We start from the raw sequence: 12,218 nt of genomic DNA, 5'->3' as shown, positions 1-12,218 counted from the left end.
GCTATTCAATCTATATTGGATGATTTATCTACGGAACTAAAGGGATGTAGAACTGGCTGCTTGGTGGGGGATAGTCTCATTAATCATATGCTTTATGCTGATGATTTGGTGGTACTGTCTCCTTCCAGTGCTGGCCTGCAGCAACTTCTTAGAATATGCTCTCAATATGGAGTTATGTTTGATATAAAATTTAACTCAACGAAGAGTGTGATACTGATCGCCAGAACCAAGGAGGATATGAAGTGTGTCTATCCTTCTTTCTCGTTGGCAGGTGAACCACTAGAGGTTGTAAAGAAAGTTAAATATCTGGGACATGTGATAAGAGATGACCTCTGTGATGATGATGATGTGCAGCGTCAGTGTGGAAAACTGTATGGGCAGGCTAACATGCTGGCACGCAAATTCCACATGTGCACTCCTGATGTTAAAATCTCACTCTTCAAAACCTATTGCACTCCACTGTATACTGCCCACCTGTGGTGTAATTTTAGTGAGTCGAAAATGAAAAAACTTCAAGTGGCTTATAATGATGCACTAAGAATTGTGATTAAAATCCCTAGGTGGAGTAGTGCCAGTGAAATGTTTGTGTCTAACAATGTGCCCACTTTTAACGCTGTTTTAAGACATTTTATGTATAGATTCATGTGCAGACTGACAGGGTCTAAGAATATGATTATTGTGTCCATAGCTGATGTCTCTAAGAGTGACACCAGGTACACATCTTGCTTTTGGAAACATTGTACCCGAAGCCTGTATATGTTTTGTAAATGATGCCTCATCTGCATCATTCTTAAATGTTTTGTATTGTTTTATATTTATATATCTGTACTGTGTTGTCTCTATGAACCTTTGTGTCTTGAATAAAGTTGAAATAAAAAATAAATAAAATAAATAACCCAATCAGTGAATTAGTGAAACACAAACAGCACACAGTGAGGTGAAGCACACACTAATCCTGGCGCAGTGAGCTGCCTGCTTCAACGGCGACGCTCAGGGAGCAGTGAGGGGTTAGGTGCCTTGCTCAAGGCCACTTCAGCCGCGGCCCACTGGTCGGGGCTCGAACCGGCAACCCTTTGGTTACAAGTCCAGAGTGCTAACCAGTGGGCCACTAAAGGATAACTATTCTGCATTGGTTTGGAGTCACTAGGTCATATGGCTTGGGAGGTATTGAAAAAAAGGAGTCTGTTTCTTATATGAAATAATGTATTTTCTTTAAAAAATTCATATAAAATACAGCGTGCATTGGAGTCATTATGTCATATGGCTTGGGAGGTATTGAAAAAAGGAGTCTGTTTCTTTCTATGAAATAATGTATTTTCTTAAAAAAATTTATATAAAATACAGCGTGCATACAGCCGCTATAAAAAGAGGTGTGTCGGATGAGTCCCATATAGGATAACTATTCTGCATTGGTTTGGAGTCACTAGGTCACATGGCTTGGGAGGTATTGAAAAAAAAGAAAACCATTCCTTATGGGAAATAACGTATTTTCTTTAAAATATTCATATAAAATACTGTGTGCATACAGTAACTATAAAAAGAGGTGTGTCCGATGAGTCCCATGTAGGATAACTATTTTGAATTGGTTTGAAGTCACTAGGTCACATGATGTCAAAGCTATTGACAAAAAGACTATGAAGGTAATTCAGAAGGTACTTTTTAGACGGTCCCTAAGGTCGGCTGGGAGCAAGTAGACAGGTCATCTGTTTGTACATTGTCTGCAAACACGGGGTGAAACTGGCTGCATAAAAACATTTTTTGATTATCTGTCCGAATATCAAATATTAAACTAACTTCACCTTGGTATCGCAGAGGGGGTGTATGGATATACACCTCTCAAAATAAAACCGTTCTGTGGGGCGCCTGCCATGTACCTCGCAGTTGCAAACTACAAGGGACATGAATCCGCCTATTTGCACGAACATTAACAGATACCATCAGATACCACAGATAACTTTACCGATTAAAATCTAGTGACCATGCTGTCAACTAAAGCAGACATCTATAGGCCTAGACCAGACATAAGGCCATTCAATTTGCATGTAGATAGTTTCGATTGTAGATGCAATCTTTAAAGTTAGCAACCTCCTCACATTTATTTATGATAAAAGTCCTGGCAGGAAGTGATACATTAAAGTTAAAAGTCCTGGCAGGAAGCGATACATTAAAGTTTTTTGGTATATCCAGTTTTTAATATTTTTTTCCGAAGTGTTTACAACTTAGTGTTAACTAATAATTGTTGCAAACTGGTACTACGAACAAAATATTAGTGCATTCCTGGATCTACATCATTATGCATGCTTCCTGCCAGGACTTTTACAGGCTTTTCCCAAATCACGGAAGTAACGTCAACGCAGCTGTAGATAGTAGCAGATAGTAGCATCCATCAGGCAAGTGTTATTTAAATAAACTCCTGGTGTACTTACAAACTTTTCAATGCCTCGTTTTTTGAGTAAAGAACATAGTTGTACTACTGTAGAAGTTTCGTACCATTCAGGGCATTATTAGTGGGGTAATTTACGAGATACTAAGTTGGTTCCATTACGCCTGCAGAAAGTCATTAGTTTCTGACAGCGTTACTCGATCAGGGTTTGACCAAGGGAAAACAGGTTCTGGGAGGGTGTTTGGCTCGGGGTCATGGTGCAAAGGACCCTAGAGTGAAATTACTCCGAACCATCGCTTTAAAGTCAAAGACATTCTGCTCATTTTTCTATGTAGCCTAGCCTATGTGTTTTATATTTAACGTTAACAACAGGACATGACAAAAAATGTGACATTTGTAAATTACTATTTATTTCTAAAATGTATGTTATTGATATGATGTGAAAACAACGTCATCTTTTTTTTTCAAATATTACAACAAAACTGTGAAAGATGATTTTACTGGGGACAGTTGATTTGTCATTTTAAACATGCTTTTAATAAAGAAAAAAAAACATCTGAGAACCAAATGAATTACATATCCTTTTTATAGAACAATTCCAAGAAATCAACCATCTAGTCAGTTCACAACATTTTGGATTATACATGTTTCATTCATTGAAACAACCTTTATATGATTGGCCCTTTGATTGGCTTAAATATTTTTGGGATTTTATTTCTACTGTACTCTCTCTTTTAGCATGGTTTATACCCAGGGAAAATGCATGTATGGTTTATTCAATGAAGAGATCAGTTTGGAGTCTCAACTGAATTAGATGCGTCAAAATGTCTTATGTTGCAAGTACTGATATAATATATTTTAGTTGCCACTGTGAATTTAATGTCTGTTTATGTCGACTGCTTGTTTGGCAAACACAGACATTTGTAACACTAGCCTATCAGCTTTTCTACGCCCTTCCTTTCCACCAGCCCTGTCCTTTTGAGCTGTGTTGATTTCAGTACATGCCATGGGGTTGTCTTTCAGTTTTACAGCGCCCACTCCCTGACACCTGTTCCCTACCATTTGGCATCTCTCCTAGCACCATGATCAACGAGGTGAAAAACATACTTGTCCAGTATAAATTAAACCTCTCTTAAGCCCTGAGACCTGCTGCTATCTCACCATGGCCTCTGATATGCTGTGCCCATGGATATTCATTAGGCAGAGAAAGACGTAATTCAAACACCTATCCATGAGAATACAGCTTGTTGATTTCTTTAAACGTAGGCTAAACTAAAAACATTATTGTGCATATCAGTTGGGTGAATTACAATCAGCAGAGCTGGACAGTAACGGAGTACATTTACTTGAGTACAGTACTTGAGCAGGGGCGATTCTAGATCTAGAGCTTTGCTGGGGCACAGGCCCCCAACTCCCAGCCTACATAATAAAAAAAAAAATGTGCGCGCAATATGAAATAAATGGCTAGCCTACGGGTAGGCTACAAGCTTCAAAATCATAATTGTCACTGTCATACTGTAGGACCAGCACTCTCCCTCAATTGTTGTAGCAGCCACTATCCAGCAACATTGAAACACATAGGCATAAGTAGGCCTAAACTCACTGCATGAATTTAATAGGCTTTCTTACTAACACAAGGGAAGCTTATTTTTTTGTCAAAATTGAGATATACTTCCCTCCCAGGCAAGGGTATAGTCATCCTGGCAATACTGCAGTTCTTTGTAGCTTAAATAGCCTACTAAAGCCTTCATACTGACTTGGTGATAATTTCCAAATGTAGCCTATAATCATACTCTGATTCTGTGTAGATTATTATAGGCCAGTGTTTTTCAACCTTTTTTGTGCCACGGCACACTTTTGACACTTAAAATGTCCCACGGCACACTAACATCCTGTGTGAAGAAAAAATAAACATACCATAGCCTAAAATTTAAAAAAATACACGATATGGCCTTATTATGGCTTCTATGCAAGACCTGCTCAATAAAACAAGCGCCCTCTGTTTCATTTGTAGGTGACTATATCTATTTTAATTGTTGTTATGAACTGGATGATGATGATTCTGTGAATACTGGATATGGGGGCCCCGTTGTACAATGCCTGCATACCACAAATAGTGCAATCATACAATCAATTAGAGCATGTGGTTATAAATTCTTTGATGCAACAGTTGCTTTTCTGGACCAGTGAGTGACATTTGGGTAATTTTCTGCGGCACACCTGATGATCTCTCACGGCACACTAGTGTGCCCCGGCACAGTGGTTGAAAAACACTGGCTACATTTGCAAATGCAGCAAACTTATTTAAGGTTGCCATTAAACCATATATCAAATCCAGTGTTGGGTGTAACACGTCACAAAAGTAATGTAATTACTGTAATATATTGCTGTTTGCGGTAACGTGGTAATGTAAGGCATTACAAAAAAAAAGGGTAATATTTTACTCGGTACAAACTTCAGTAACGCGCGTTACAATGCATTTAACCCGAAATTAAGTGGTGTTTTGTTTTGATACATATTTGCAAACACCACGGGAGAACAACAGAGGAGAAAAAATCCGCGCAAAATAGTAGAACGTTATCTCCTGATACTGGTTGAAGATGACTGTGGCTGCAGCAGACTCGCAGGCAGACTCTATTTGCGGGATGGACATAAGCCTAGGCTCATTATTTTCAGCTCGTCAGAGACAAGGCTATGAAGAACATAATAGTTAGTGCACTTTGTGTGCGAAACCGAAAGATCGCTCTATGCCTCGCGAAATAGCACGTAAGTAATTTAATGAAACATCTAAAGTAGTGCCACGCTAATCTTTTTGATTCTTAAATAAAACACAAACTATACTGTTGTGCATGTCAGCTTTGTGCTGTGAACTTGAATTAAAGAGAATAAAGGGATAGAAATGCAGAAAAAAGATTGTGTAGCCTGGCAGTGACACCGGTCCCACCACGCGCATCACACCCAAATGTAACCAATGAATAGTAGCTTTACTGCAAACTGCGTTTCACTCTTCATCAATAACGTTTACAATGTCAAAATGCACTAACACGATGTTATATGAAAGTTTGATACCTTTTGGGTTCTCTCAATAGTACTAGAATTGGTGGGTCTTCAATCATTCCTTTTCCAAGCATTTAGGCTAAGCACATGATATGCTGAGTCGACTGAAACGCATTCCATTCAGATAGCCAGGTGGATACCAGGCTCATAATTCACTTGTATTCGCAAACGAAATGTGAATTAACATGTCATTGCATACTTCCATTTCCAAAGCAATGAAGGCTGCTTAAAACAACTTAACATTGTGCATATTATTGTTAATATTGTGCTATCAATGTAACTCAAACAAATAAGGCTTGTAAACAAGAGCTGGCAAAAGGGCATTATGACAACGTAAAAATCAATGCTCTTAAAGTGACAGTTCACCATTTATAAGTAAAACAGCATTTCTTCAGAAATTAATGTTTAAAAACACACAGTAATGGTCTTAAATAATAGGCCTTTTATTTTACTTTAGGTGTTTGAGTTATCATTTAAATGTCACTCACTCAAAGCCACTCACTTACTGTAGGGCACCGAAATGGCCAGCAGGCCACCATCTTGACATGTCTTTATTAAATGAACCGTATGTAAAAAATTTATTTCAAATAATCATAAAATTGCCCTGATATGTCACTAGACATTAAGGCGAGACACTACAGGTGAATAGGGTAAAATTTTTAACAAGCAGATATCACTATGAAACTTACCCAGTTGATTACTTACATTAATATGAGAAAAAAATGTATTACAAGTTTTCTGTAATTTAATGTTTACATATGCAAATTAGGCATTATCTAATTAAATATGCGCTAATTTGCATACATTTTAAAACAAGAAACCTGAGCATTGGATACAGCCAGGTTCAAAATTATGTTTTCATTGTGTTCAGATAATAGATGTTGAAAAATTTACAGAGGGATTTATGAATATCTACTTTAGTTATCCTGTAAATCAGAATATAATGTCAATAGCCCTAAAAAATCGATTTTTGCCATGTTTTTAGGCATAAAATGTCATGTAAGTCAGGCTAGGAATAATATATCAACAAACCCCTCTGTAAATATCTTCGAAATATAGTTAGGCATAAGTCTAGAAAGTTTGGTGTATGTAAGTGCTTCTGAAGTGGAGTTTCCTTGCTCAGAGTGGGAGAGGAAACTCGTTTTGAGAAAACAGCCTTGAAAGACAGCCAATGAGATTCCGTTCTCAGCCTAGCCTCGTCTTTGAACTTTCGCGATTGGTTGCTGATACAAAGGAAGTGTCCATATATGGATCACATAGCGTGATACAGGAAAAACAGAGCTTTCCAACGGTACTATACACGATATGTTTTGGGTCACAGTCGCGGGAGTGCATGCAAGGTTAGAATGCTAACTTTTGCTGAATTTAGGATAAATATACAGGCGCGAGTAGACACAATATAATGAAATAAACACCTAAATGTGTAAATCGGACTTTTTTGTTGTAGTAGTGTGATAGAATACATGCTAAGGTAACAGACTAGCTCAAAATCTCGAAATTGACCAGTGCATGAAAAAACGATGTTTTCACCTGCCGTGTCTCGCCTTAAGAAATCATGTTCATTTCAAATACTTATATCACTGACAACAGTAGTCTGGCCAGGATATTGTCATTTAAAAAGTGAAGTTGCAGCCCTCAACTGATGTTGATGTTGTCATGTTGTGTTTTGGCCTAATGCGCCACCCTCCACCTATCTACTAATCACAAAGTCAGTAGAGTTTCGGCATCCGGTTGCCAACTCTGCCAGTCAGAGGGGAGGGGAAGGGGATACACCGCTCTACAGTAATTTGAAAGTGATTGTAGTACCAATCTGTTTAGCCACAATCTTACATACGGTTCCTTTAAGCTTTGATTTACAATACAGTAGGCTCTCTATTGATTTTAATGAGTAGGCCTAGGCCTTAAAGTTACAGTATTTCTATCACAATTTACCAGACTTTGACCTTTTGTCGGTTTTTAACAAAATTCTGACTATGATTGTTCCTTGTATTGCATGAGCACTGTGCCTATTGCATTCTACTGTTGTTAGCCTTAAGCCTAGCTCAGTCATTATGCTATACCACATCTCCCTCCATTGGAAGAGCAAGCTGCATTGAGCGTAATAAACTGCATTTAGAATGGCAAATCCATATTTCTAGATATTTTGGTGAAAGTAACTTAAAAGTAATGTAATAGTAGTGTAATGCCTTACAATTCAGAGACAGTAATATTATAATGTAACAAATTACTTTGAAATGACAGTAATAAGTAATACATAATACACTACGATTTTGAAGTAACTTCCCAGGTAGCAAAAATTGTGCGGGCCGAAAGCGGCCCGATTAAGGCGAAAACACTCGGCCGATCGATCCTCGGCATGAATCTAGGTCCGATTGCTCTGCGAGCACTCGGCTGTGACGCGGCCCTATTGCGGAACGCCGAGTGAGATGACGTAAAGCCCCCGCCCCCAATCCAGTTCCTTGGGTTTATTTTAATTTTATTGATTTCCATTCGTGTCAAGTTAATACCAGAATCGCTAAACAGCCGTTCTTTATAGGCTACAAGATAAACTGAAAATACAAATACAAGTAGACAGTTTTCATGTTTAAAACATTTTTTTTATTATTATTGGAGCACACTTAAGTGTGACACCCTATGATGTCTGCCGGTTTGCCCTCTGGCTTCGGCCACCATCCTTGTCACAGGCCAGCTGCAGCCATCTGGTGATGAGGAGCTCTATCTCCTTTTCGGAGGAATCTTTGGTTAGGGCATTCCGGCGGACTGCATCTGAGAAAAACACAAGAAGAGGGCAGCATGATCATGTGATGTATACTCAGTGTAGCACTTATGTCACTGCAACCGCACCACCTTGCAGTTATCACTTGTGTCACTGCAATCACCACATTGCAGTTATCCAGTACTGACCACACTTTTCAAAATGAGCCTTTTGAATGCAGGCTTTTGGTTGGCCCCACTCCAATTAATGAGTCTCGCCAGCGAGGTGTTCATGGCTCTTGAATGTCAATATATACGTGAACACATCTAAAAAGCTATCCCCCTGGCATTGATAAGTCAAACACGTCTGAATTTAATTGCAAACAATAGCCTATGCAAATACAAGATCTATGCAGAAGGCTAGACAGACTTGCTCATTGTTTGCAATTAACTTCAGATATGTCTGGTCTATCAATGCCAAGGGAATCCCTTCTCAGGGACGTTGGGGTAGGCTGCGGTAACAGCCCAGCTAGTCAATGTTAGCTACCTTGAGCTAAATGGTGTTGTTAGCTGGATGCGTTCGCTCCATAAAAGTACAACTAAGCCAGCTAACTTTTTGTTCCACTTTATTTTCTTCCACAGGTCAAAGACCGTGCTCGTAAAAAACACGAAAATTGCATCCAAGCTGCGAAGAACCCATGAGCTAACAACACCCCAGCTAGTCAATGTTAGTTACCCTGAGCTAAACAGCTAGCTACGTTCGCGCCTTAAAAGCCGGAGACACTTTCATATATATTTTCCCCAACTTGCACTACTTTACTCAGGCAGGCATGATAAAGAATTTTAGGTTGTTGTCCTAATTAATAATTATTAATTGCATTGCATTTCTGAATTCTTTCTTCTCGTTTCATCTGGAGGATAGACGAAGAAACCTCATGAACAAAGTTTAAACGGATCGATAATAATCAATATTTAATCAGCAATAATTCGAAATATGTAGAGTTAATGTAAAATGTTAAGGAAACTCAATTGTTAATGCTTTTTAAGGAAATGTTAGACAAGACTTACCTCAAGTTCACCGTTTTCGCAGTCTGCTCCCATCCAAAGTTTTCGAGTCTTCTCTCATCCAAAGTTGTAAACGTCACTCCAGTGACGTGCTTCTTGACGCTTGCTGCAGTTGAAATCGGCTGAATACGGGTAAAAACGGTCTGAGCCGAGCGCCCAGAGTTTAACAGCAATCACCGGTCAATGCTGGTAAAAAATCGAATTGGCCAGTAAAATGAGTTGCACACTCAGTTGCTAACAAAACGTTGTACATGTAGGCTACCCACCCCATCCCAAGTAAACACAGGATTAGTCTGCATGTTAAAAAATATATGGGCCAGTAAAAACTATATAAGATAGGCTATTAGATAGGATAAGATAAGATAGTAGCCTACTTTATTCATCCCGAAGGAAATTCAAGAAAATATATATTTTGGCTGGCATTTTGTTTCTATCACCCATTATTGGTAGATGACCCAAAAGTAAAAAAAAAAAAAAGTTGTAGGTGCGGTAGCATGGCTGCCTGCAGGTGGCAAAATTACCTGGCCCAATTGCGTTTACCACGACTCAGCCGATGCCGCGACGCAGCCGACAGCGCCGCAGGTTGCCCAACACTGATCAAATCACAGCACTGGCTACCAACATAAATGTTAATGTTACCGTTAATGTGGGCAATTATCATACCTCCCTCATCCTCCTCACTGTTCCTCTCCCTCTGCCTCTGTTCAGGAAGAATTTTCTAATGTCCATCTCTGAATAGTTTATCAGAAGGCTATGTTTAGTTTTACAGTAGGACAGCTTCACAAACAGTATACGCTACTTTTACAGGACTCTCTCTACAGTATACGTAAATCATTATTAATTCTCTGCATGTGTGCATGCAGCCTACGCATGGTGTGAGTGTGTGTGTGAGGGAGAGAGCACAAGCTGGTAAACTGTTGCTAAATTTAGGCTACAATGACTAAGCATTGAAAAACAGATGCTAATTATGTGGGCAACATTCTCTAACAGCGATCAACTTGTCATTTTTTTCTGTCAAACAAGCTGTGAATTTGTTGTAACATTAAAACAGGGGACGAATTATTCTGCGCTCAAAGTGATGTGATGAGCTCCAGCAGTTTCCACAATACAACGAAACACTCGGAAGAATCATGTGAACGATTTTCATTGGTTGTTGCGTTCAATCTTACCCAGCTACAGAGGTGCTATTTTCTGATTGGCTATTATGGCCCCTTTCTTTTTTTTTCTTTTTTATTGTTATTGGCTGGTGAGTGACTCATGACTAAAGCACGCACGGAGATGCGCTCATGAATGCCGTTTCCAGCGAGAGCAGCGCTAGTGGGGCACTGGAGACTTGGGCACTGGAGACTTTTACTAAGGCACGTGCCCCAGTGAATAAGGTCTAGTGACGCCCCTGTACTTGAGTACAATTTTGAGGGATCTGTACTTTACTCGAGTATCATTTTTGGGGAGTACTCATGACTTTACTCAAGTACATTTAAGAGGCAAATATTGTACTCTTTACTCCACTACATTTTTATCCATAACCGTTACCCGTTACTATTTCTAAAAAAGAAGGAAAAAAGAAAAATCTCAGAAACCCTCAATTTGTTGTTTCCTCTTTCAAATGTGATTGGATTGTGCAGGCGCCACTGATTGGACAGCCTATCAGCAATCACCTTCAGCTTTCCGCCAAAGTCAACTCCATGGTCAGATTTAGATAAGAGATGAAACCATGGACGAAACAATGGATGAAGACGCAACAGGTCCATCCCGGGAATGTGCCAACCTGTGGCCCCACCTCGCCAGACTATTTCAATTTTCTGAACAAGTTAATGATAGTTTTCGCTTCAAGTGTTTCAATTACAAAATAGTATTTTGTATTTGAAATGTGTATTTTAAATACATGTATTAGAAATACTCTCCATCCCTGCCAACATGGTAAAAAGATTAAAATGACTTGATTTTACTTCCAATTCATTTTACATTCTCCAAGGTATTAACATTAACATTTTTCATAACTCCATAGGACGTTTCTGTACATAAATGTAAGCACTGTGGCAGTAGTAATGCAATATTTAGAAAATGTACTGTAGGCTACTCTTGTACTCTTCATACTCAAGTACTTTTACTAAAAACAAGTACTTCAATACTTTTACTTAAGTAGACATCTGACTGTTGTACTTTTACTTGTACTTGAGTAAAATTTAGCAAAGGGTATCTGTACTTTTACTCAAGTAATGAAGCTGTGTGCTCTGTCCGCCTCTGACAATCAGTGTCATTCTGTGCATTTGAAAATTGTCATTGTTTGGCCTCTCATTCTTTCATTCAGCTGCTTGACATCAAAGCAGTAAACGTGTCCTGTAACATCACTGTGACATGGTTATAATTAATCCAGCTACCACAATATGGATTTTGATTTGTGGATTAGCTGGCAGATGTTAGTAGAATAGTAAGCTTCATGTGGTGCTATTGGATCATTATGGAGATTGTTGTTTAACCAACTAGATGTACCGTACAAAATATGACCGCCGCCCAGTCCAGCACATGTTTTCCACAAAAATAAGTCACGCTGAAAGGCATATATGATTCTAACTGTCTCACTGAATTGCATTATGCACACTCAATTCTCACTGGTATCTGCTAGACAACAAGTACCAAAACATGATTAGTTCATAGATTTCACATGTAATATACATTTTATACAACCCCACCCCCATCTTGCCTGTTCATAATTCTGAGAAATTCTTGAATTGTGTGCATGTACATGTTTATGTTTATGTGTGTGTGGGTGTGTGGGTGGGTGTGTGTGCGTGCATGTGCATGTGCTTGTGTGTTTGCCTGTTTATGTGCCTGTGTGTGTGCATGTGCATGCATGCGTATATATGTCTACTGTGTGAGTATGTGTCATACGTAGGATTACTGTGAATGTTTGTGTGTGCGTGTGTATCTGTTTATGCACATGTGTGCATATGGAATGGGTTTACATGACCCCTGGAGGCAAACATACGCAAAAAATTGGTCATCCTAGGCCCTACGG

At 39.0% G+C, this 12,218-nt stretch overlaps 1 long non-coding RNA gene across 2 annotated transcripts; it reads right to left on the bottom strand.

Annotated features, from left to right (window-relative positions):
* Window positions 1–7,861: 7,861 nt before the first annotated feature.
* On the bottom strand, window positions 7,862–9,776 carry LOC143134466 (uncharacterized). 2 transcript variants are annotated; one of them, XR_012988648.1, is made up of 3 exons: window positions 9,721–9,776; window positions 9,203–9,385; window positions 7,862–8,206 (listed from the first exon to the last, which is right to left on the bottom strand). It is a non-coding gene; the product is annotated as an uncharacterized LOC143134466 (long non-coding RNA). The 2 variants fall into 2 exon arrangements; XR_012988649.1 differs by having other exon boundaries at window positions 9,740–9,776.
* Window positions 9,777–12,218: the final 2,442 nt, after the last annotated feature.

The sequence above is a fragment of the Alosa pseudoharengus genome, unplaced genomic scaffold (assembly GCF_046254945.1).
Source record: "Alosa pseudoharengus isolate Yale_2024_CS ecotype anadromous, Long Island Sound unplaced genomic scaffold, YU_APseudo_1.1 YU_APseudo_1.1_scf_2, whole genome shotgun sequence".
NCBI classification, from domain to species: Eukaryota; Metazoa; Chordata; class Actinopteri; order Clupeiformes; family Clupeidae; genus Alosa; species Alosa pseudoharengus.
Note: the sequence above shows the minus strand (reverse complement) of the source record. Positions and strands in the feature narration are given on the sequence as shown.